Source organism: Arachis hypogaea, chromosome 16 (assembly GCF_003086295.3).
Source record: "Arachis hypogaea cultivar Tifrunner chromosome 16, arahy.Tifrunner.gnm2.J5K5, whole genome shotgun sequence".
Taxonomy (NCBI): domain Eukaryota; kingdom Viridiplantae; phylum Streptophyta; class Magnoliopsida; order Fabales; family Fabaceae; genus Arachis; species Arachis hypogaea.
In genome coordinates, this window is record NC_092051.1 from 63,184,744 (window position 1) to 63,208,075 (window position 23,332).

At 42.5% G+C, this 23,332-nt stretch overlaps 1 non-coding gene across 1 annotated transcript; it reads left to right on the forward strand.

The window, feature by feature from the left end:
* The first annotated feature begins 1,714 nt into the window (after positions 1-1,714).
* On the forward strand, positions 1,715-1,821 carry LOC112761847 (small nucleolar RNA R71). The gene has a single exon (XR_003182220.1). It is a non-coding gene; the product is annotated as a small nucleolar RNA R71 (small nucleolar RNA).
* Positions 1,822-23,332: the final 21,511 nt, after the last annotated feature.

The following is a 23,332-nucleotide window of genomic DNA, read 5'->3' on the forward strand; positions in this document are numbered from 1 at the left end:
TGCTTCAATGCTTTTTTCTTCCACCAGTACTTTGTCGTGCTCTCCCCTTGGTTCCTTGCTTTTCTGATATGCTTCTTGTGAGGGTTTGAAGACATTGAATGCGAGTTGTTCGTCATGTATCTTTAGTATCAGCTCTCCTCGCTCCACATCTATGAGCGTTCTGGCTGTAGCTAGGAATGGTCTTCCCAATATGATTGGGTGGAGGTGACTCTCTTCTATTTCCAATATGAAAAAGTATGTGGGAAGGAAGTAGTTCCCAACCTTCACCAACACATTTTTAACCACTCCTACTGCTTGTTTTTGAGTTTTGTCGGCCAGCCTGATGACTACGTCTGTGGGCATTAGCTCATTAATCTGCAGCTTCTTCATAAGGGATAAAGGCATTAAGTTGATGCTTGCTCCCAGGTCACAGAGTCCTTTGTCAAACATTGTTTTTCCTATGGCATAGGGAATGTGAAAACTCCCTGGGTCCTTTCTTTTTGAAGGCAACTCTGGTTGAATGAGAGCACTGCACTCCTTATTCATCACTATTGTCTGCCCTCCTTTGAGTGAGCTTTTCCTGGTCAGCAACTCTTTCATATACTTAATGTATGAGGGCATTTGTTGGAGAGCCTTGATGAATGGTATGTTCACATGGAGAAATGCAAACATGTCAAGAAACTTTGAGTATATTCTCTTTTCTACACCACCCTTGAGTCTTTGGGGAAAAGGTGCATGGAGCCTCAGCAGCTCCTTCTGTGTAATTTTGGTTTCTTGGTGATCCTCTTCCTGTTTCTCTGCTGATGTATCTCCAGGTTATTCTAATGGTTTGTTCGGCTCTTCCTCAGTCCCTTTATCACTTGTAGTGACCATCTTGCAGTCTTTCCATCTTACTTTCTTTGTTTCACCTCTTGGATTTTTCTCTATGTCACTTGGGAAGCTGTCAGTGGGTTTGGGAATCTTCTCAGAGAGGTATCCCACTTGAAATTCTAGCCTTTGAATGGTGTCTCCCTGGTTTTTGAGATTAGCTCGTACCTCCTCCTTGAACACCTTGTTCTCTTGGAGTTTCTTACATATGCCTTCAAGTAAAGTCTCAATCCTTGAGAGTCTATCTTCAGATGTTGATGAGTTGGAGTTGGAGTGATGAGAAGGGCCATTCTGGCTTTGGTATGGATGTTGAGGTGTGTTGTTAGGTGGGTGCTGATATGATCTCTGTGTGGAATGTTGGTGAGCCGTATTATTGTTGGGGTTGTGACGTCTCTGATCTTGGCTTTGATCTTGTTGATTTTCCCACCCAAAGTTTGGGTGGTTCTTCCAACCAGGATTGTAAGTCTTGGAGTATGGATCATGGGTCTGCCTAGGTGTGTTTCCAATGTAGTTGGCTTGTTCCTGATCACCCTCTGCCTCTACATTTACTCCTTCTTGAGTTGCTGATGAGGTGGTGATTGCTGTTACTTGGTTCCTCTCCATCTTCTTGGTACGGTCAGCTAGCTGCTTGGTAATCAGCTTGTTTTGGGCCAGCAGTGTATCCACGTTGTTTAGCTCCATTACTCCTCTAGTGTTGCCCTTTTCAGAGGTATAGAAGTAGTCATTCTCGGCTACAGTCTCAATGACATCTATGGCTTCTTCAATGGTTTTCTTCTTGGTCAGAGATCCCCCGGATGAGTGGTCTACTGCCTTCTTTGATTCATAAGAAAGGCCTTCATAAAAAATGTGTAGCTGTACCCATTCATTGAACATATCTGGTGGGCACCTTCTTGTTAGATCCTTAAACCTCTCCCATGCTTCGTAGAGAGTCTCACCATCTTGTTGCCTGAAAGTTTGAACCTCAGCTCTCAACCTGTTAATTCTTTGAGAAGGATAGAATCTCGCCAAAAATTTATTCACCACATCTTCCCAGGTTGTTAAGCTCTCCTTCGGGAAGGATTCCAGCCATTTAGATGCCTTGTCCTTGAGTGAGAAGGGGAATAGGAGTAGTCTATAGGTGTCAGGATGAACACCATTAGACTTCACAGTATCACAGATCCTCAGGAAGGTGGTTAGATGTTGATTGGGGTCTTCTTGGACACCTCCTCCGAACGAACAGTTGTTCTGAACAAGGGTGATGAGTTGTGGCTTAAGTTCAAAGTTATTGGCATGTATGGTTGGCTTTTGGATGCTACTTCTACAGTTTCCTGGGTTTGGATTGATGTAAGATCCCAGAACTCTTCTCTCTTGCCCAGCATGATGCACTGGGCCTTCTCTGCTATGGTTGTGAGCTTCTTCTTCATGATGGTTCTCCTTATTCTCATCCATGTCTGGTTCAAAATACTCCTCTTCTTCCTCCGTACCAATTACTCTCTTTCCTCTTGCTTCCCTCCTTAATCTAATGAAGGTCCTCTCAGGTTCAGAATCAAAGGAAGTTGAAGCCCCGCTTCTTCTACCTATCATACAACCAACAAGGCAAAAGTAAGAAGGGGGTAGATACAGAGAGTATTCTTGTTAGAAATGCTATTAGTGTGAGTGATGCAATATATCAAACAGTTAGTGGGTTAGTGAACTGAATTGTAAACAACTAAAAAAAAAGGGTAGGGGAAAAGGAAGAAAATAGCTAAACTGAAAGTGAATTACTCAAATGAAATTAAATCAAACAAAATAAAAAATGCTCAATCTAGTTATCCACCAATTTAATCATTGTTGATACAAAATCAATCCCCGGCAATGGCGTCATAAACTTGATGCACGGAAACTTGTCTCTCAACAATTTCCCTCGGCAAGTATACCGAATTGTCGTCAAGTAAAAACTCACAATAGAGTGAGGTCGAATCCCACAGGGATTGATTGGTCAATCAACTTTAATTAGAGGAACGTTCTAGTTGAGCTAAGCAGAATTTGATGTGAGAATTGCAGGAAATTAAATGAGGGGAAAGTAAATAGCAGAAAATGTAAATACTGGAAATAAAGAGCTGAATGTAAATGGCGAAAAGTAAATTGCAGAATGTTAAATGGGGATTTGGAAAGATGAGCATAAAAGTAAATTGCAGAAATTAAAGAGAATGGGTGAGATCAAAAATGGGGAAGTCATTGGGTTTAGGAGATGTTGCATTCTCTGGATCAAGTTTATTTTCATCTCTTCCTCAATCAATGCATTCATTGATCTCCTTGGCAATCTTAAGTGATTGAATTCCAATTCCTTGGTAATTCAATCTCTCAAATATTGATCAATAGCCAATTCCTTGGTCCAATTGCTCATGAGAAGAGATGAAGTATGGTCACTGATTATACCACATGTATTTCCAAATCAAAGTGTTGGTAGGATTATATGTCACTATATCCATCCAAACCCCAATTTGGTCCAACATGAGAAAGCATTTCTAGCATGATCTCTTCATTCCTCTTCCAAGGTTTCGAAGAGATCCAAGTATGAATAGCTTCTTTTCCAAGACAACTACCCAATTGGATGAAGATCGAAAGCTTTCTAGTAAAATCAAGAGAAAAGAAAGAAGAAAAATAATAAAAACTATTATTGATCTATCAAATTACAACAGAGCTCCCTAATCCAATGAAAGGGGTTTAGTTGTTCATAGCTCTGGGAATGGAAAACAAAGATGGAGAATGCATTCTGAAAGTAAAACTAGAAGTTGCAAAGAAAGTAAAATTATACAGAGAGTAGTTTTCCCAATCCAAAAGCTTCCTCTCTAGTTCAAAACTACTCCTATATATACTACTCTTCTGCTCTTCTAGTTGGCTCTTCAAGTCTTGGATATGGGCCTTTGGATCTTGAGTTGAAGCAGTTTGGAGTCTTCAGTGGGCTCAGCTTTACTTGCAGAGAAAGTGTGAAGTAAGCATGCATTTTAGCTAGGACGTTAGTGGTGTTAACGTTTAAGTAAAAATGTGGGTTCGAGAATGTTAGTGACAATCACCTTTTTCACTAACATTTCTAGTCCAAGATGGTTCACGTTAACTTCAACGTTAGTGGCACTAACGTGACCACTAACGTTGCCTCTTGATCTATCGTGAACGTTATTGGGGTTTACCTTTTTCAATAACGTCGCTCTCAGCCCCCTTTTCTAACGTTAGAGTCCACGTTAGTATAACTAATGTGGCTCTTAACGTGGGCATGCCTTAGCCTCGAGAGCGTTAGTGACACTTACCTTTGTCACTAACGCTCCAAACACCCCCTTCTTCCCACGTTAGAGTTCACGTTACTTAGGTTAACGTGACTTCTAACGTGGTAGTGATAGCCATCTCCAATGTTAGTGACAAAGGTGAGTGTCACTAACGTTGGCTTATCATTCCTTTCCTCCACGTTAGCTTCCACGTCAATGCAATTAACGTGGCAACTAACGTGGCAAATAGTGGCTTAGTCCAACGTTAGTGACAAAGGTAAGTGTCACTAACGTTGGCATTTCTTTGTTCCTTCTACGTTAGAGCTCACGTTAATGTACTTAACGTGACTCTTAACGTGGCTAGGTGTGCCCCTTTTTCCAACGTTAGTGGCATTCACTTTTACCACTAACGTTGGAGCTTTACTTCTCTTCCACGTTAGCTTTCACGTTAACGTAGTTAACGTGGCAACTAACGTGGGCTATGATGGCTCACGAAGGCGTTATTGGCGATCACTTTTCTCATTAACGTTGCAAGCTAGCTCCCATTCCACATTAGTGGTCACGTTAGTTAGACTAACGTGACTAATAACATGGCTCTTCCTTGCTTCCTTTGTCCTGAAATCAAGGAAATAAAGTGTATCAAAGCTAGGTTCTAACCCATGAGATCATGCATCATTCATTTTATCATTCAATTCATGCATAATTCTCATAAACTCATATAAAATTCACAATGTTTGCTTGAATCAAGATGTAAGTGATTATTTACCCAAAACTTGCTTATTTCCTAAGAAAGTGCATGAAACTACCCTAAAACAATAAAGAAAAGGTCAGTGAAACTGGCCAAAATGCCCTGGCATCAGGGGTTAAACAGTCAGTTTTAGATCCACTTTTACACTTCACTTTTGAGTACTTTTCGAGCTATGAGTAGCTAACTTCCCTCTCATTGAGAGAGGGAGCTCTGTTGTACTTGATGGATTGATATTAGTGAAATTCCTCTTCTCTTCATCTTCTCTTTGATTTGCTAGAAGGAATTTCATTCTTAATGCTTAGTGTTCAATTATCTTGGAAAAGAGATTGAATGCAATTGGGTTTCATGGGAACCTTGGGAAAGGAAACATGAAACCATGCTTGAAATCCCTTCTCACACTTGAGTAGAATCTGGGTTTTGGTGTTTGGATATGTGACATATAATCCTCCCTCTACTTGGACCTACGATGGTGTGTGGTATAATCAGGGACCAAGCATATCTCTCTTCATGAGCAATTAGACCAAGGAATTGGCTATTGATCAAGATCTGAGAGATTGAGTCACCAAGGGATTGGGGCTCAATCAATCATGATTGCCAAGAGGTCAATGAGTTGCATGATTGAAGAGGATATAAGCTAGATTTGATCCAAAGAGACAACATCTCCCAATCTCAATGAATTTCCCCATTCTTATATATCCATTTCTTTACAGCTTAATTTTACATTCACAATCCCCCATTCCCATTTACATTCAAGTCATTTATGATTCTGCACTTTACATTCTGCCATTTCTATTTCTGCACTTTATTGCTTTTCTTTATATTCTAGTCATTTACATTTATGTCATTTACAATTCTGCACTTCACAATCTTATTGATCCGCTTGACTAATTCATCAATCGATTAAAACTGCTCGAATTTGCCAATCTCTGTGGATACGATCCCACTCCACTGTGGGTTATTACTTGACGATAATTTTGGTGCGCTTGCCAAAAGAACGGATTCACTCATTTTTGAATGGGGTGTGGATTCGACTCATCAAGTTTTATGGCGCCGTTGCCGGGGATTGGCTTAAATTTGACAGTGATTAAATTTATTGGAGAGCTAGATTAAGCAATTTAGATTCCTTGTTGTTTTATTTTATTTAGCACCTTTTATTTTTTTTATTTTGAGTTCTATTTCTTTTTTCTTTCATTATTTTATTCATCATCCATATCTCCACTCTTCTAACTGTTTGATTAATTGCACCACTCACACTAACAACCACTCTAACAAGAGTAATTTCTTTATTCATTTTCTTTTTTGCTTTTTGCCTTGTTGGTTGTATGACAGGTAGAAGAAGCGGGGCTTCAACTTCCTTTGATTCTGAACCTGAGAGGACCTTCCTTAGATTAAGGAGGGAAGCAAGAGGGAAGGGAGTCGTTGGTGCTGAGGAAGAGGAAGAGTATTTTAAAATAGACATGGAGGAGAATATGGAGAACCACCATGAAGAAGAAGCTGACAACCATGCTAGAGAAGGCCCAGTAAATCATGTTGGGCAAGAAAGGAGAGTCTTAGGCTCCTACATCAACCCAAACCCAGGAAACTATGGCAGCAGCATCCTAAAGCCAACAATTCATGCCAATAATTTTGAGCTGAAGCCTCAACTCATCACACTTGTTCAGAACAATTGCTCATATGGAGGAAGTGCCCAAGAAGACCCTAATCAATATCTCAATACATTCTTGAGGATATGTGATACTGTAAAGTCCAACGGGGTACACCCTGACATCTATAAACTACTCTTGTTCCCTTTCTCACTCAGAGATAAGGCAGCAAAGTGGTTGGAATCATTCCCCAAGGATAGCCTAACTACATGGGAGGAGGTCATGAACAGATTCCTTGCAAGATTTTACCCTCTAGAAAGAATCAACAGGCTGAGAGCTGAGGTGCAAACCTTCAGACAACAAGATGGAGAAACACTCTACGAGGCATGGGAGAGATTCAAAGATCTGACAAGAAGATGCCCACCAGAAATGTTCAATGAGTGGGTACAACTACATATCTTTTATGAGGGGCTATCCTATGAAGCAAAGAAGGCAGTGGATCATTCTTCAGGAGGCTCACTCAACAAAAAGAAAACCATTGAAGAGGCCATAGATGTCATTGAGACTGTAGCTGAAAATGAGTATTTCTATGCTTTAGAGAGGACTCAGAAGAAAGGAGTGCTAGAACTCAACTCTGTAGATGCTTTGTTAGTTCAGAACAAGGCAATTGCAGCTCAAATAGCAGCTCTAACCAAGAGGATGGAGGCCAATCAAGTCTCAGTCATTCAAGACTAAACTCCTCAACAAGAAGGGAATGCACCAAAATCTGAAGGTGACTGGGAACAAGCTAATTATGTGAACAATTCATCCAGACCACCATATGACCCACACTCTAAGATATACAACCCAGGTTGGAAGAACCACCCAAAATTTGGATGGGAAAATCAACAAAACCACAATTAGAACCACAACAAACCTTATTCATCAAATCGGCATTTTAACCATAACCCCAACCATCAAACAGGGAACCATAGACCCTACCATAACTCACAAGACACATCATACCATAGCAACCAACCCAGGCACAACAACTTCAATCAAGATGCACCATCCTCAACTATGCAACCTTGTGAAATCAAGAGCAACTTTGAGAGGATGGAGGCTGTAATAGCACAACTGTCATCACAGATTCAGGGGCAGTCTCCATCCTCTTGGACAGACAAGCACAAATTGAAAGAAGGATAGACGCTAATCAAGAAAAATACAGGTCAAATCTGAAAAATCAAGGCGAGCGATCTAAAAGTTGGAAGCACGAGTGGGGATTTTGTCCAAGCAAATCCCACTCCCCACACACACATTCCCCAGTGATACCATGGCTAACCCAAGAGGGGAATGCAAGGCTATTACCCTAAGAAGTGGAAAGGTTGTAGAGGAAGGAACCCCAAGCAAAGACAACCTTGAAGAAGTTGCAGAAAAGCATGGGACTAAGGATGAAGAAGAGATCCCTACTCTACCTCCACCAAAATCAGTCTTGAAGCCTTATGTGCCAAAAGCACCATACCTGCAAAGACTGGGAAAAAGTGGGAAGGATGCCCAGTTCTCTAAGTTCCTAGAGATCTTCAAGAAGCTCCAAATCAACATACCATTTGCTGAGGCATTAGAACAAATGCCACTCTATGCCAAATTTTTTAAGGAGCTTATAACCAAAAAGAGGAACTGGGAGGCAAAAGAAACCATAGTATTGACTGAGGAATGCAGCGCCATCATACAGAAGAAGCTGCCTCAAAAGCTGAAAGACCCAGGGAATTTTCAAATCCCCTGCATCATAGGGGATATCACTATTGAGAAAGCTTTGTGTGATTTGGGAGCTAGCATAAATCTTATGTCCCTAACCATGATGAGAAGGATGAGAATAGAGGAAGCCAAGCCAACAAGAATGGCACTCCAATTGGCTGACAGAACATTTAAGTTTCCACATGGGGTGGTGGAAGACTTGCTAGTGAAAGTAGGAGAATTCATTTTTCCTGCTGATTTCGTTGTGCTGGACATGGAAGAAGAGGCCAACACGTCAATTATCTTAGGAAGACCATTTCTAGCTACTGCTGGAGCCATCATTCATGTGCAAAAAGGGGAACTAGTCTTGAGGTTGTATGAAGAGAAAATGGTCTTCAACGTCTTTAAAGTAATGAGTTACCCCAAGGAATCCATAGGAGAATGCATGCTTGTAGACACCATGAAACAGATAGTTCAAGAAGTCTTGGAAGAAGAACAATGTGGAGGAACCATTGAGTTGGAACAAGCACCAGATGGAGAACCACCACACGCAACCATGAGAAACTTAATCATGCCAAGCACTACAGACAACAAAGATGCAGAGTCACCAAAACTAGAGCTAAAAACCTTACCACCCAGCTTGAAATATGCATATCTGGGTGCTAACAACACTCACCCAGTGATCATAAATTCAAGTCTGAGTAAGGAACAAGAAGAGGAGCTTATCCAAGTGCTGAGACAACACAAGGATGCCATAGGCTGGACACTTATAGATTTAAAAGGGATCAGTCCTTCAATGTGTATGCATAAAATCTTACTTGAAGAAGATGCCAAACCTTCAAGAAAACAACAAAGGAGGCTGAACCTAACTATGAATGAAGTGGTTCAGAAAGAAGTGTTAAAATTGTGGCAAGCAGGGGTGATCTACCCCATCTCAGACAGCCCTTTGGTAAGCTCGGTGCAAGTAGTCCCTAAGAAGGGAGGGATCACTGTTGTGACAAATGAGAAGAATTAATTGATACCCACAAGGACAATGACCGGATGGCGTATGTACATTGACTACCGGAAACTTAATGAAGCCACTCGGAAGGACCACTTTCCTCTACCTTTCATGGACCAGATGCTTGAAAGATTGGCAGGACATGAGTATTATTGCTTCCTGGATGGGTATTCAGGCTACAATCAAATTGTTGTAGACCCCAAGGATCAGAAAAAAACTTCATTTACTTGTCCATATGGTGTCTTTGCTTATAGGAGAATGCCCTTTGGATTGTGCAATGCACCTGCAACATTCCAAAAGTGCATGCTCTCCATTTTTTCAGACATGATTGAGAAGTTCATAGAAGTATTCATGGACGACTTCTCTGTATTTGGGAACTCATATTCTAATTGCCTATACCATCTTGCTCTTGTGATAAAAAGGTGTCAAGAAACCAACCTGGTTTTAAACTGGGAGAAGTGCCATTTTATGGTACTGAAGTGGTGGTTCTTGGTCACAAGATTTCTAAAGATGGCATAGAAGTGGACAAGGCAAAAGTGGAAGTAATTGAAAGATTACCTCCACCTTGCAATGTTAAAGCAATCAGAAGTTTTTTGGGACACGCTGGGTTCTATAGGAGGTTTATCAAAGATTTTTCAAAGATTGCAAAACCCCTTAGCAACCTAATTGTATCAAATACTCCCTTTGTTTTTGATAGAGAGTACATGGTAGCCTTTGATGAACTTAAAAAGAAACTCTTCTCTGCACCTATTATAGCACCACCAAGCTGGGATCTTCCCGTTGAACTAATGTGTGATGCATCTGATTTTACTGTTGGTGCTGTTCTAGGACAGAGGAAAGACAAGCTAGTACATGTTATTTACTATGCTAGCAAGGTTCTTAATGAGAATCAAAGGAACTATACCACCACGGAGAAAGAACTTTAGCCATAGTTTTTACTTTTGATAAGTTTAGATCATATCTTATTGGCTCAAAAGTAATTGTGTTCACTGATCATGCAGCACTCAAATACTTTCTTACCAAACAAGAATCTAAACCCATACTAATAAGATGGATTCTGCTGCTCCAAAAATTTGATATTGAGATTAAAGATAGGAGCGGAGCAGAGAACAAGGTAGCTGACCACCTCTCAAGGATCCCACAAGAAGAAGAAATGCAGCAAGTAGCAGTAAATGAAAGCTTCTCTGATGAACAATTGATGATGATTCGAGTAGCCCCTTGGTTTGCAGACATAGCTAACTTCAAGGCTATTGGGGAACTACCAACTAACATCAATAAGCACATGAGGAGGAAGCTAATCAGGGATGCCAAACACTACATCTGGGATTACCCCTATTTGTTCAAAAAGTGTGCTGATGGAATCCTAAGAAAGTGTATATCCCATGAAGAAGGGCAGGAAGTGTTATGGCAGTGTCATGGATCCGCATATGGAGGTCACTTCAGTGGAGAAAGAACAGCAGCAAAAGTACTTGTTCATACCCAGGGTCGAGCTGTCCGAACCGGGATGTTCAATAGCGAAGCGACCGACTTGTTCAGGTCAAGCGGACCGACTTCTTTATGAAGAAGTGGGCCAAATCGACAGCAAAGCCCAATAAAAGGGCCCAAATAGAGGAACACGACCCAGAATCCAAAGGCAATCCCAGCCTATAGAGATAAAGGCAGTTCCCTTGAAGATAAGCTGACTTCACTCAAGATAAGATAAGATAAGATAAGATAAGATAACTAACTTATCTTATCAGAAAGATCAGCCCACACTACTATAAATACGCTGGAGCACCCAGGTATAACTCATATACTGATTCTACATAAAAACATGCTTAATACCCGTGCTAACTTAGGCATCGGAGTCTCTTGCAGGTACCCCCCACCCTCCGGTGGCCAAGGATCAGTAGTGCAGTAAGTCCAACAAGTCGGACCCAATAGCTCCGGCCGTCATCAGCCAGCCGGACTCGTTATCTCCGACCAGTACAGAAGATCTCATCCGAGATCGACCTCCAGTTTCAGGTAACCCTCGGAACATTGGCGCCGTTGCCGGGGAACCTAGAAGTCATCCCAAAACCATGGCGGACGGCCATGACAACGACCACGATTCAGATCTGGAAAACAAAACGCTGCACAAGAATGCGGACACTACGCTAAAGGATACCCCGGAATCCAACGGGGAGCAAAACTCACCAAATCCGGGAGCCATGGAAGCACTCCAAGATCGATTAAAACAGCTAGAGAAAGAAACCCAACAACAACGGGAGATCAGAAAAGATCTACAAAGAGAAGTACGGCGACGTCGAGAACTAGTAGAAAAACTACAGCAATTAGAAGCCGACCTCAAAACAAAAGCTCCTCGGACCACTCCTGAAGAAAAATCGCGCAAAGAACAGGACCCATTCACCAGGGAAATCATGAAGACCAAAATTCCAAAGGACTTCAAGCTTCCGGATATGGTTTTGTACGATGGCACTACAGATCCCAACCATCATCTTAGTAATTTCAGAAGCAGGATGTACCTTACCGATGCCTCGGATGCCGTTCGCTACAAAGCTTTCCCAACAACTCTCACAAAAACGGCGATCAGATGGTTCGACAACTTACCCCCAAGGTCCATCTCAAACTTCGACGATCTGGCCAAAAAGTTCCTGGCCAGATTCTCCATCGAGAAGGATAAGGCCAAGCACGCACCCAGCTTACTAGGGATCAAGCAAGGAGATCGGGAAAGCCTCCGCAACTACATGGAAAGATTCAACAAAACATGCATGGACATACAAAGTTTACCAACAGAGGCCGCCATCATGGGGCTTATCAATGGCTTACGAGAAGGATCTTTCAGCCAATCCATATCAAAAAAGTATCCCACCTCCTTGGACGAAGTACAGGAGCGAGCAGAAAAATACATCAACATGGAAGAAAACGTTCGGTTGGGAGAAACGTCAAAATCTGGAGCCTCCTACCGAGACAAAGACAAGGACTCCAAAAGAAAAGAAGATCGACAGGGTGAGAAAATCAAAAAGTACCACAACTACACTCCTCTCAAAGTATCCCTGGTCGACATATACAAAGAAGTTTGCCATACTGAGAAAATCCCCCCAGCTCGACCACTCAAAGGCAAAAGGGGAGGAGGAAATCGGAAGGAGTATTGTGACTACCATCGAATTCAGGGACACTCTACCAACGAATGTTTCGATTTGAAAAACATCATAGAAAAATTGGTAAGAGAAGGAAAATTAGATCGATTTCTGGCCACCCGGGATGATGACCAAAGAAAAAGACGGAGAGACGAAGATGATGGACGAACTGAACGGTCACCTCGGACACCAGAAAGACACGTCCACATGATACATGGCGGATTCGCAGGAGGCGGGATCTCCAAATCATCCCGAAAGAGATACCTTAAAGAAGTATACCACGTTGAGGGAAAGGAGGACGCACCCGACATCCCGGCGATAACATTCACTAAAGAAGACGCATCCGGCATCATCCCGGGACACGACGACCCCATGGTCATCACAATTATACTGGTGAACGCCAATTTACACTGCATACTAGTAGACCAAGGGAGTTCTGCCGACATCTTATTCAAAACAGCCTTCGACAAACTCGGCTTAGACGAAAGGGAACTAAGAGCATACCCGAACAATCTGTTTGGACTAGGAGACACTCCGATACAACCGTTGGGATACGTATCGCTACACACTACTTCTGGAAAGGGGAACCAATCTAGGACCCTCAAAATAGACTACATTGTGGTCGACGTAAGTTCAGCCTACAATGCTCTCATAGGATGGACAACACTCAATCAACTCGGAGCAATAGTCTCAACTCCACATCTATGCATGAAATTCCCAACTACAGAGGGGATAGCCACGGTAAAAGCAGATCAAAAGATGGCACGTCGCAGCAATAACCAGAGCTTAAACCTCAAAGGCAGAGGAGAAGAGTTTCATACAATTGAGCTTGGTGGAGCTCAGCGTCGAGAAGAACTCCGTCCGTGCCCAGAAGGCGAGATAGAGAAGGTTCAGATTGGAGACACCTCGGATAAAATGACTAATATCGGCACGGTCCTAAGAAAAGACTCAAAAGAATCACTGATACAATTCTTGCGAGATAATGTCGACCTCTTTGCATGGAAAGCCGCAAACATGCCAGAAATAGACCCTAAGTTAATGTGCCACAAGTTAGCGGTCTATCCAGGATCTCGGCCGGTGCAGCAGAAACGAAGAAAACTCAGACCAGAACGATCCCGAGCTATGGAAGAACAAGTACAAGCGTTATTGGAGGTAGGATTCATAAGAGAAGTCAAGTATCCACTATGGCTAGCCAACGTCGTTTTGGTGAAAAAGTCAAATGGGAAGTAGCGCATGTGTACCGATTACACCGATTTCAACAAAGCCTGCCCAAAAGATCCATATCCACTCCCAAGTATTGACGCTCTGGTAGATGCTTCCTCTGGATATAGGTACCTCTCGTTTATGGACGCCTATTCGGGATACAACCAAATCCCCAAGTATCCACCAGATCAAGAAAAAACATCATTCTTAACACCAAAGGCGAACTACTGCTACATCGTGATGCCTTTCGGTCTTAAGAACGCGGGAGTTACTTATCAAAGGCTAATGAATAAAGTCTTCTCAGATCACATCGGGAAAATCTTGGAAGTCTATGTGGATGACATTTTGATAAAAACACAGAACGAAAATACATTATTGTCCGACCTGTCCCAAGTATTCGACATTATAAGGAAGCATGACATGCGACTCAACCCCGCAAAATGCACCTTCGCAGTTGAAGCAGGAAAATTCTTGGGTTTCATGCTCACACAAAGGGGAATTGAAGCAAATCCAGACAAATGTCAAGCTATACTCGACATGAAGAGCCCAACCTGTGTCAAAGAGGTACAGCAACTCAACGGGAGATTGGCCGCCCCATCCCGATTTTAAGCAGGAGCTGCGATAAGATCTCTCCCCTTCTATGCTACTTTAAGAAAGGGAAAACAGTTCGAATGGACGACAGAATGTGAACAAGCTTTCCAAGACTTCAAGGAGTTTTTAGGACGGCCACCTATCCTATCTCGACCACAAGAAGGAGAACCACTTATATTATATCTCGCAGTAGGAAGCCGGGCGATAGTCTCAGCACTAGTCAGAGAAGACGAAAATGGGCAACAACCCGTCTACTTCATTAGCAAAGCACTACAGGGATCCGAGCTGAACTACCAGAAAATAGAAAAATTTGCCTATACTCTCGTCCTAACATCTCGACGACTCCGCCCGTACTTTCAGGCTCACACCATTAAGGTTAGAACTAACCATCCCATAAAAGAAATACTGCAAAAAACAGATTTAGCAGGAAGAATCCTACAATGGGAAGTCGAGTTATCGGAGTTCGACCTCTAATATGAAGCTTGGACGGCCATCAAATCACAGTATCTGGCCGACTTCATCGCAGAATTCACAGATACCCCAGAAACTCCCGCAGAATGGAATCTCTACGTGGATGGTTCCTCAAATAAAATAGGAAGCGGCGCAGGCGTGATAATAGAAAGCAACCAAGGGAGCCAAGTTGATCTTTCCCTCAAGTTCGGGTTCCCGGCTTCCAATAACCAAGCGGAATATGAAGCACTATTAGCTGGTTTGAAGCTGGCCAAAGAGGTCGGAGCTCAAAAACTCAACATTTACTGCGATTCACAAGTGATCACATCACAAATAACAGGGAGCTACCAAGCCAAAGACCCCACCAAGAAAAAATATTTAGACAAAACCAAGGAACTACTCGGACAAATCGGGGAATATAAGATCTGCCACATACCCTGCGAACGAAATGCCCGAGCTGATGCACTCTCAAAACTAGCAAGCACCAAACCAGGGGGCAACGATAGAAACCTCATCCAGAAAATGTTGCAAAACCCGTCAATCTCGGAAGAAGAACAAGTCCTGGCCATAGCAAGTCAAAACCAAGGATGGATGACCCCCATAGTCAAATACCTCAAAGAAGGAACACTCCCCGCAGAAGAAAAGGAGGCAAAAAAGTTAAAAACGGAGGCACAATACTACACCATCATAAACAACATCCTGTACAAAAGAGGAATCTCAATACCTTTACTAAAATGCGTGCCGACCTCCAACACAAAGGAAGTGCTAGAAGAAATACATAGCGGCATTTGTGGCAATCATCTCGGAGCGCGAGCTCTCGCCAAAAAAGTACTCCGGGCAGGATTTTATTGGCCAACTCTATAGAAAGAAGCCACAGAATTTGTAAAGACATGTCCACCATGTCAAAAACATGCCAATTTTCACATCGCCCCGCCAGAAGAGCTCATCAGCGTGACTTCACCTTGGCCATTTGCAAAATGGGGACTCGATCTTCTCGGCCCCTGCCCACAAGGATCAGGACAAGTTAAATTTCTCATAGTGGGAGTAGATTACTTCACGAAGTGGATTGAGGCAGAACCCCTAGCCAATGCCACCGCTCAAAGGAGTCGAAAATTCTTATATAGAAACATTGTCACGAGATTTGGGATTTCATATTCGATAACTACAAACAATGGCACTCAATTCACGGATGCAGGCTTCAGAAAACTCGTAGCCGACTTGAATATAAAGCACCAGTACACCTCCGTCGAACATCCACAAGCCAATGGGCAGGCCGAAGCTGCTAACAAAGTCATATTGGCTGGATTAAAACGGAGATTACAAGATGCAAAGGGAGCCTGGGCAGAAGAGCTCCCACAGGTCTTGTGGGCATATCGAACAACGCCACATTCCACCACGAAGGAATCATCCTTCCGATTAGCCTACGGAACAGAGGCGATGATTCCAATAGAGATTGAGGAAAGATCGCCCAGAGTAGTTCACTATAACGAGGAAGCAAACTTCCAACTTCAGAGAGAGGAGCTCGACTTGTTACCTGAAATCCAAGAAAGAGCTTGGATCAGGGAAGAAGCTCTAAAACGCCGAATGGCTTCCAGATATAATCAAAGGGTAGTGCCAAGAAATTTCACAGAAAATGATCTCATCCTAATCCGAAATGATATCGGAACAACTCGACCAGGAGAGGGAAAGCTGGCAGCAAACTGGAAAGTACCCTACCGAATTGTAGAAGTACTTGGAAAGGGCTACTACAGACTGTCTGAACTCGATGGACGAAAGCTTCCCAGGTCATGGCACGCCTGCAACCTCAGAAGGTACTACAGTTAGAAAAGATAAAAGATCTCATCATTGGATGCACTCTTTTTCCCGAAAAGGTTTTTTAATGAGGCACCAAGTTGAGACTCAGACAATCCCATATGTATATATTTGCACTTTTTCTTTAAATAAAATATATTTTAGATATTCTACAAAGATTTCAAGACGCATTAATCTGAAGCATTCATCGTCCGATTATAAAGCAACAGATCGGCAGAAAGTGAAAAACAATTTCACTGCACGATCACGATAAAGACAACCGTCCGATAAAGGTGAAAACGCGATTCACCCAAAGGACGATCTAGAGATGGCAACCACTTTCTACAAATCGGCAAAGATGAACACAGAATAATGTAAGAAGTTATCGAAAGTTATCCAAAAAAGGACCTGACGAGGTCTTACGGATTGCTAAAATAATAACTTAAAGACTGGCCGACGCTGAGAAGTCGGACCAAGTCAACCCAAGTTATAAGTAAACCCTGGAAAGAGGTCTGGCCAACCCTATTAAAGAGGATTACTTTAACTTAGAAGGGCTCGACATGACAAAGTCAGCCCAAAATGAGAAGTTATCAAAGTAGTCCCTGAAAGAGATCTGACAAAGATCCAAGAAAGAGGACTACAAATAACTTAAAGGAGACCGATATAACCAAGTCGGACTCCTACTACTTAAAAGTTATCAAAGTAGTCCCTGAAAGAGATCTGACAAAGATCCAAGAAAGAGGACTACAAATAACTTAAAGGAGACCGATATAACCAAGTCGGACTCCTACTACTTAAAAGTTATCAAAGTAGTCCCTGAAAGAGATCGGACAAAGATCCAAGAAAGAGGATTACAAAAATAACTTAAAGGAGACCGATATGACCAAGTCGGACTCCTACAACTGGAAAGTTATCGAAGCAATCCCTGAAAAAGACCTGACAAAGATCCAGGAAAGGGATTACAAAAATAACTTAGAAAAGGACTACGAAAACAACTCGGAGGACTAACTTGAAGAAATCGGTTACAAATCGTTGGAAATACAAGCCGGAGCAGGAACAAACCAAAAATCAAGTTAGACCTACCTAGTCACAACCTCGAAGGATTCAAGATACAAAGTACAAAGCAATCCAAAAGAGATACCAAGTCAAGCACAAAAGCGCGATATCATCCACAAAGTTATAAAAGCCTCAGAGGCCACCAAAATCTATCTCAAAAAAGCTAAAACATGCTACCATTTGTTTTTCATAAAAAACAAAAGTTGCTGGGCAAGCAACGGGAAAGTGTCAGCAATTAAACAAAACATAAAGAGTTTAAAAAATCCCACAAGCCGGGCCAACTACATATCCAGAATAAAGATTAAAAACTAAGGGTCAGAAGACTTTTTAGCAGCATCAGGCTGAGGAGACGGAGGCCGAGTCTGGAGAGGAACGACATCTACAGTACCGTCATCCCGGTTCACGATCTGGCAATCAGGGTCAGAAGCGGGAGGACCAACCTCGGCAGGGACAGCAGAAGGCGACACCTTGGTAGAGGCTACAGGAGGAGGATCGACATCATCCTCATCCTCGTCATCAGGGACAACCTTGCCATCCCTGACAACGTTCTCCAAGCTAAAGAGGGTCAGGTCGGCCTCGGGAGCAATAACCCGAACTTGTTCTCTCAGATTCTCATAGGCAGCAGTTACACTGCCAACAAGATGACTTTGGAGTTCGGAATAATCAACCCGGGCATTCTCTAACTCTTCTCTCAGACGCAACACCTCCCGGTAAGACGTCAAATAACTGTCCTTATGCCGCATAGCCGTGTCCTCGGCCAGTTTCAGAGAGCTAGCCAAAGAAGTAGAAATAGCCTTTTCATTTTCCGAATCTTTCTCCAACCTGGCCACCCTTACTTCAAGCTCTCCCTTTAAATCCTTCATCCGATCAAACTCCTGTTTGGCCTCCTCCATAAAAGCTTTAGTAGCATGGAGAGGAAGACTTTGAGCAGTCCGGTATAGGGCCGTCCCCATGTGTGCCAACTTGATACCACTCCGGGTGATATAATCAAAATGATGAAGAATCGACACGTCATCCATCGGAAGAACACCATAAGGGCTGATTTGTTGATCTACAAACTCAACTGCATCAAAGTCAGGAGCATCAAGATTGAAAGGTTCAGTTGTTCTTTGCTTCTTATTAGGAGGGGGACCAGAAGCAGCAACAAAAGATTGTGGAGGATCGATCTGACGGACCCGAGGAGTAGGAATTGCTCTCCTCGACCCGGGAGAACTCGGTAGGAGGTTTAACCAGAGGCTGAGAAGACCCCTCTCCGGCCGCTTTGGACGAGATGTTTAGTGCTGCGGTCGCCTTCTTTGCCTTCTTATAGGCTCTCATAGAATCATTATTCTTCGACATCTCTGAAAAACACAAAAAACAAAGACAAGTTACAACACAGGAAAAACAAAGCCTGAGAGCAAGTATAAAAACAAATCAGGCAGTACCCAAAGCAGCCCGAACCAAAGATGGATCACTCAAAAATCCCTTCGTGTCCAGGTGGGGTGGCTTCCCCCACAGATCTTCAAGAACGACCACAAAGGCCCGCTCAACCTCACTAAGCATTTCCCGCGTGTAACGTGGCACTCTTACATTCTTTTGCCACTCCAGAGGAAAAGCAGGTTCATCATTCTCATCAAGAAAAAAGGGGCGAACCCCCTCAATGGCACGGACTCGAAAGAAATAGTTCTTAAAATCTTTAAACGACTCATCATACATGGCAAAAACTTTATGCCCCTGGGCCGACCTGAAAGAAACCCAGGAAGCTTTCTTTTTGGAGGAACCCCCAGGTTTGGCCGAGACAAAAAGATAAATGAAAAGAGTTTCAGAAGGTGTTATATCCAACTCCTGACAAAGAAGTTGAAATATCTTGATAAAACCCCAGGAGTTTGGATGCAGCTGGGATGGGGCAATGTTGCAGGACCACAACAAATCAGTTTCAAAGGCAGTAAAAGGGAAAGTAACGTTCAATTGGCTAAAAAAGTATTCATAAGCATAGAAAGAGGGACGCTCCCCCTCGACGAAAGTCAGAAAACAAACTCTCTCATCAGAGTCAGGAGCAACAAGCTCATAATCACCCTCGCAGGAACTGTTAGCACAAATCCTATGGCGCTTCCTCAGCTCTGTGCAAAATTCAGCATCCACAATAGAAACACACAACAAAACAAGGGAGTCCAGCCAATCGGACATCCCCTCGGGAACTCTGGAAGACATCTCTACAATGTTATTGCGAGAAGACATGAGGCTAACTAAATCCTACAAGTAAGAAAAGAAGAGGGGATTACTAAAAATATCTCGGACAAGGGAGAAAACAACTCAATACGATGCAGAAGATCACACAGAAAAGGAAAACCCCAAGACTCAAACCAAAATCTTGGGGCATCCTTTGGAGGCAATAATTAGGCAAAGTTTCCAAGAAAAATCTACAGCTCGCACCCCGGCATCTCTCAAGAAGAAAACAAAAGAAAGCGAAAACGCAAAAAGGATCACCTTCATACCGTTTATCAGAAGAAAGCACTATTTCTACAGTTTAGTAAAAATAACCAAGCAGAAAGGCACAAACTTTTTTCAAAATCAAGCAAAAAGCAAGCACCAACACCGAGCATGCCAAACAAGAAATCATCAAAGACACCGGCCTTTTTTCCAGAATCAGATGCATTATCATCAAAAGCACAAACGAGAAATAACATGCAGAAGCCCTAAGTACATTCAAGCAATAGGAAAGGCGAAAAAGATTCAGAGCACGCATTACGACTATAACCAGGCACAATAGAAGCAGAAAGATCCAAACTTCCCTCAAAGCAAAATCGCAACTTAATCACAAAAGGCCAAAAGCAGCGAAAAAAGAAAGAAAATGTGAATGGAACTCACCTGGGGAACAGAAAAGCTTCAAAGGAGAGAAGGAGAGGTAAGTTGTCCCGAGAATCGTCAAAGCGATGCCGCCACGAAGGAAAAGAGGAAGCAAAGGCAAAAAACAGAGAACGAGAAAAACGGAGGAAAAAAGGTGAAGAAGTTACGAAAGAGCAAAGAAGAGAAACCGTCTCTGAGCTTTCAAAAATCAAAATAAAAGAGCCAAAGGAAAAACGGAGCAATTAATACTAATTAATTAGGGTATTAAACCCTCGCACGTTCCCCAGGACAAAGCGCTAATACAAAAGGGCGCGCTTTTAGAAGAAAAAGGATCTACATTCAAAAAAGCTTCTGCAAAGGAATCGACAAAATGCTTGAGTTCGGCTTCACTAAAGAAGGACCGAAGTCAAGAACTCGATCTTAAACGGAAGACCGAGCTCAAGCAGTGGCACTGTTCATACCCAAGGTTGAGCTGTCCAAACCGGGATGTTCAGTAGCGAAGCGACCGACTTGTTCAGGTCAAGCGGACCGACTTCTTTATGAAGAAGTCGCCCAAATCGACAGCAAAGCCCAATAAAAGGGCCCAAATAGAGGAACATGACCCAGAATCCAAAGGCAATCCCAGCCTATAGAGATAAAGGCGGTTCCCTTGAAGATAAGCTGACTTCACTCAAGATAAGATAAGATAAGATAAGATAACTAACTTGTCTTATCAGAAAGACCAACCCACACTACTATAAATACGCTGGAGCACCCAGGTATAACTCATATACTGATTCTACATAAAAACCTGCTTAATACCCGTGCTAACTTAGGCATCGGAGTCTCTTGCAGGTACCCCCCACCCTCCGGTGGCCAAGGATCAGCAGTGCAGTAAGTCCAACAAGTCGGACCCAACAGCTCCGGCCGTCATCAGCCAGCCGGACTCGTTATCTCCGACCAGTACAGAAGATCTCATCCAAGATCGACCTCCAGTTTCAGGTAACCCTTGGAACAGTACTTCAATCCGGATTTTATTGGCCAACAATGTTTAAGGATGCCAAAGAAATGGTGTCAAGGTGTGATGAATGCCAAAGAGCTGGTAATATAACCAAGAGAAATGAGATGCCACAGCAATTCATACTAGAGCTTGAACTATTTGATGTATGGGGAATTAATTTTATGGGACCCTTCCCAACCTCCTACTCAAATAGCTACATATTGGTAGCTGTTGATTATGTCTCAAGGTGGGTAGAAGCCATAGCCATTGCAACAAATGACAACAAAGTTGTGATAAGCTTCTTGAGAAGGAACATCTTTAGCAGATTTGGAGTTCCCAGAACTCTCATTAGTGATGGAGGGACACACTTCTGCAAGAAACAACTCGAGACACTCCTTCTCAGATATGGAGTCAAGCACAAAGTGGCAACTCCATACCACCTAAAGACCAACGGGCAAGCTGAAATCTCCAACAGAAAGTTGAAACGAATCCTTGAAAAAATTGTTGGAAGCTCAAGAAAGGATTGGTCTAAGAAGCTGGATGATGCACTATGGGCCTACGGAACAGCCTATAAGACTCCCATTGGAATGTCTCCATACCAACTGGTATATGGCAAGGCGTGTCACTTACCAGTTGAACTTGAGCATAGAGCATTTTGGGCTCTAAAAATGTTAAACTATGATGAGCAAGCTGCTGGAGAAAAGAGATTAATGCAACTCAATGAGCTGGAAGAGTTTAGAAATCAAGCATATGAGAATGCAAAAATCTACAAAGAGAACACAAAAAGATAGCATGACCAAAAGATAGCAAGAAGGGAGTTCACTGAAGGATAGAAGGTGTTACTCTACAACTCAAGACTCAAGTTCTTCCCTGGGAAACTTAAGTCTTGATGGTCAGGACCTTTCACCATACTCAAGGTGTTTCCCTATGGTCATATGGAGCTCATGGAGGACAAGACTCAGAGAACTTTTACTGTCAATGGCTATAGACTCAAACACTACTTGGGAGGCTCCTTAGAGGAGCAGAGAGTGAGCTACAAGCTCACCTAAAGATGAAGGAATGTCAAGCTAATGACAATAAAGAAGCGCTAGTTAGGAGGCACCCCAACACTTTATCCTTTTTAATTTAATTATTTTTCTTAGAAGTAGTTTAAAATCTATTGCTTTAGATAGTTTAATCTTCAGTCTCACATCTGTGTTACATTACAAAATTAGGATTAGTTTACAATTGTAGATTAGAAAGTTTGATATTAGCTTTGGCAGTTAGATTTTCGTTACACTCTTTTATTTCTTTCTATTCTGGAATTGCAACCTGATGGAGGCATAACTAATAAGGAGTGAATGGGCTGAAAACTAACTAAATTGCTAAGTTTGGTGTCGCCTCCCACTCGCTTAATCTAGGCTTACAAACACTTAATAGCTTGATTTTGAAGAGTAAGCTCAGAGATTAAGTTTGGTGTGGCCACCACCAAGGATCACCTAGTAGCCCAAGTCACCCAATTTGAAAGCGCTTAATATTTTGGGTAAGAACATGAATGTGGCTTAATGAGTTCAGAGGAATTGGAATCAAAAGAAAATGAAAAGATTTATGTTACTCCATTCTTATGAACACATTAAATACACAATGATGGAACCAATTTATTAAGATGCCAAAGGATTAAGTTTGGTGTCCCAAAGGACACCCATCAGTTGCAATTCAAATCACTCTTGATGAGAAGGAATGTGAAGGGGTTCCTTTGTCATTACTAATGGGTTCAGTTTCAATTTCAGGAGAGAAGATGGGGCCCACATGGTAAACAACTCACAAAGCAAGGAAGTCAAAGTGTACTTGCACTATGGAACTCAACACATGCAAAAGACACTGTGAGAAAAGAGTTGGCGCCTCTTCCTACGCTAGGCGCCACTCCCCAAGTGGGAAAACCTTTAACCCTTTTTATTTTCCACCCTTCAAACCACACCATTCACCCATTATAAAAGCCTCACCTCCCCAACTCCTCTCCCACTTCAAAACCCCAATCACACGTGCAAAGTATACATATACCCCTCATCTTCCTTTCTCTTTTTACTATCTCTCTTCCCCAACTTTTTTTTCTTTTTCTTGATTGGGACAATCAAGTCCTAAGTTTGGTGTTGGAGCAAAACCTTATTTTGCTTGCTCTTTCTTGCAACCCCCATTTTTTTCACAACCTCAAACACACTCTCTCAAC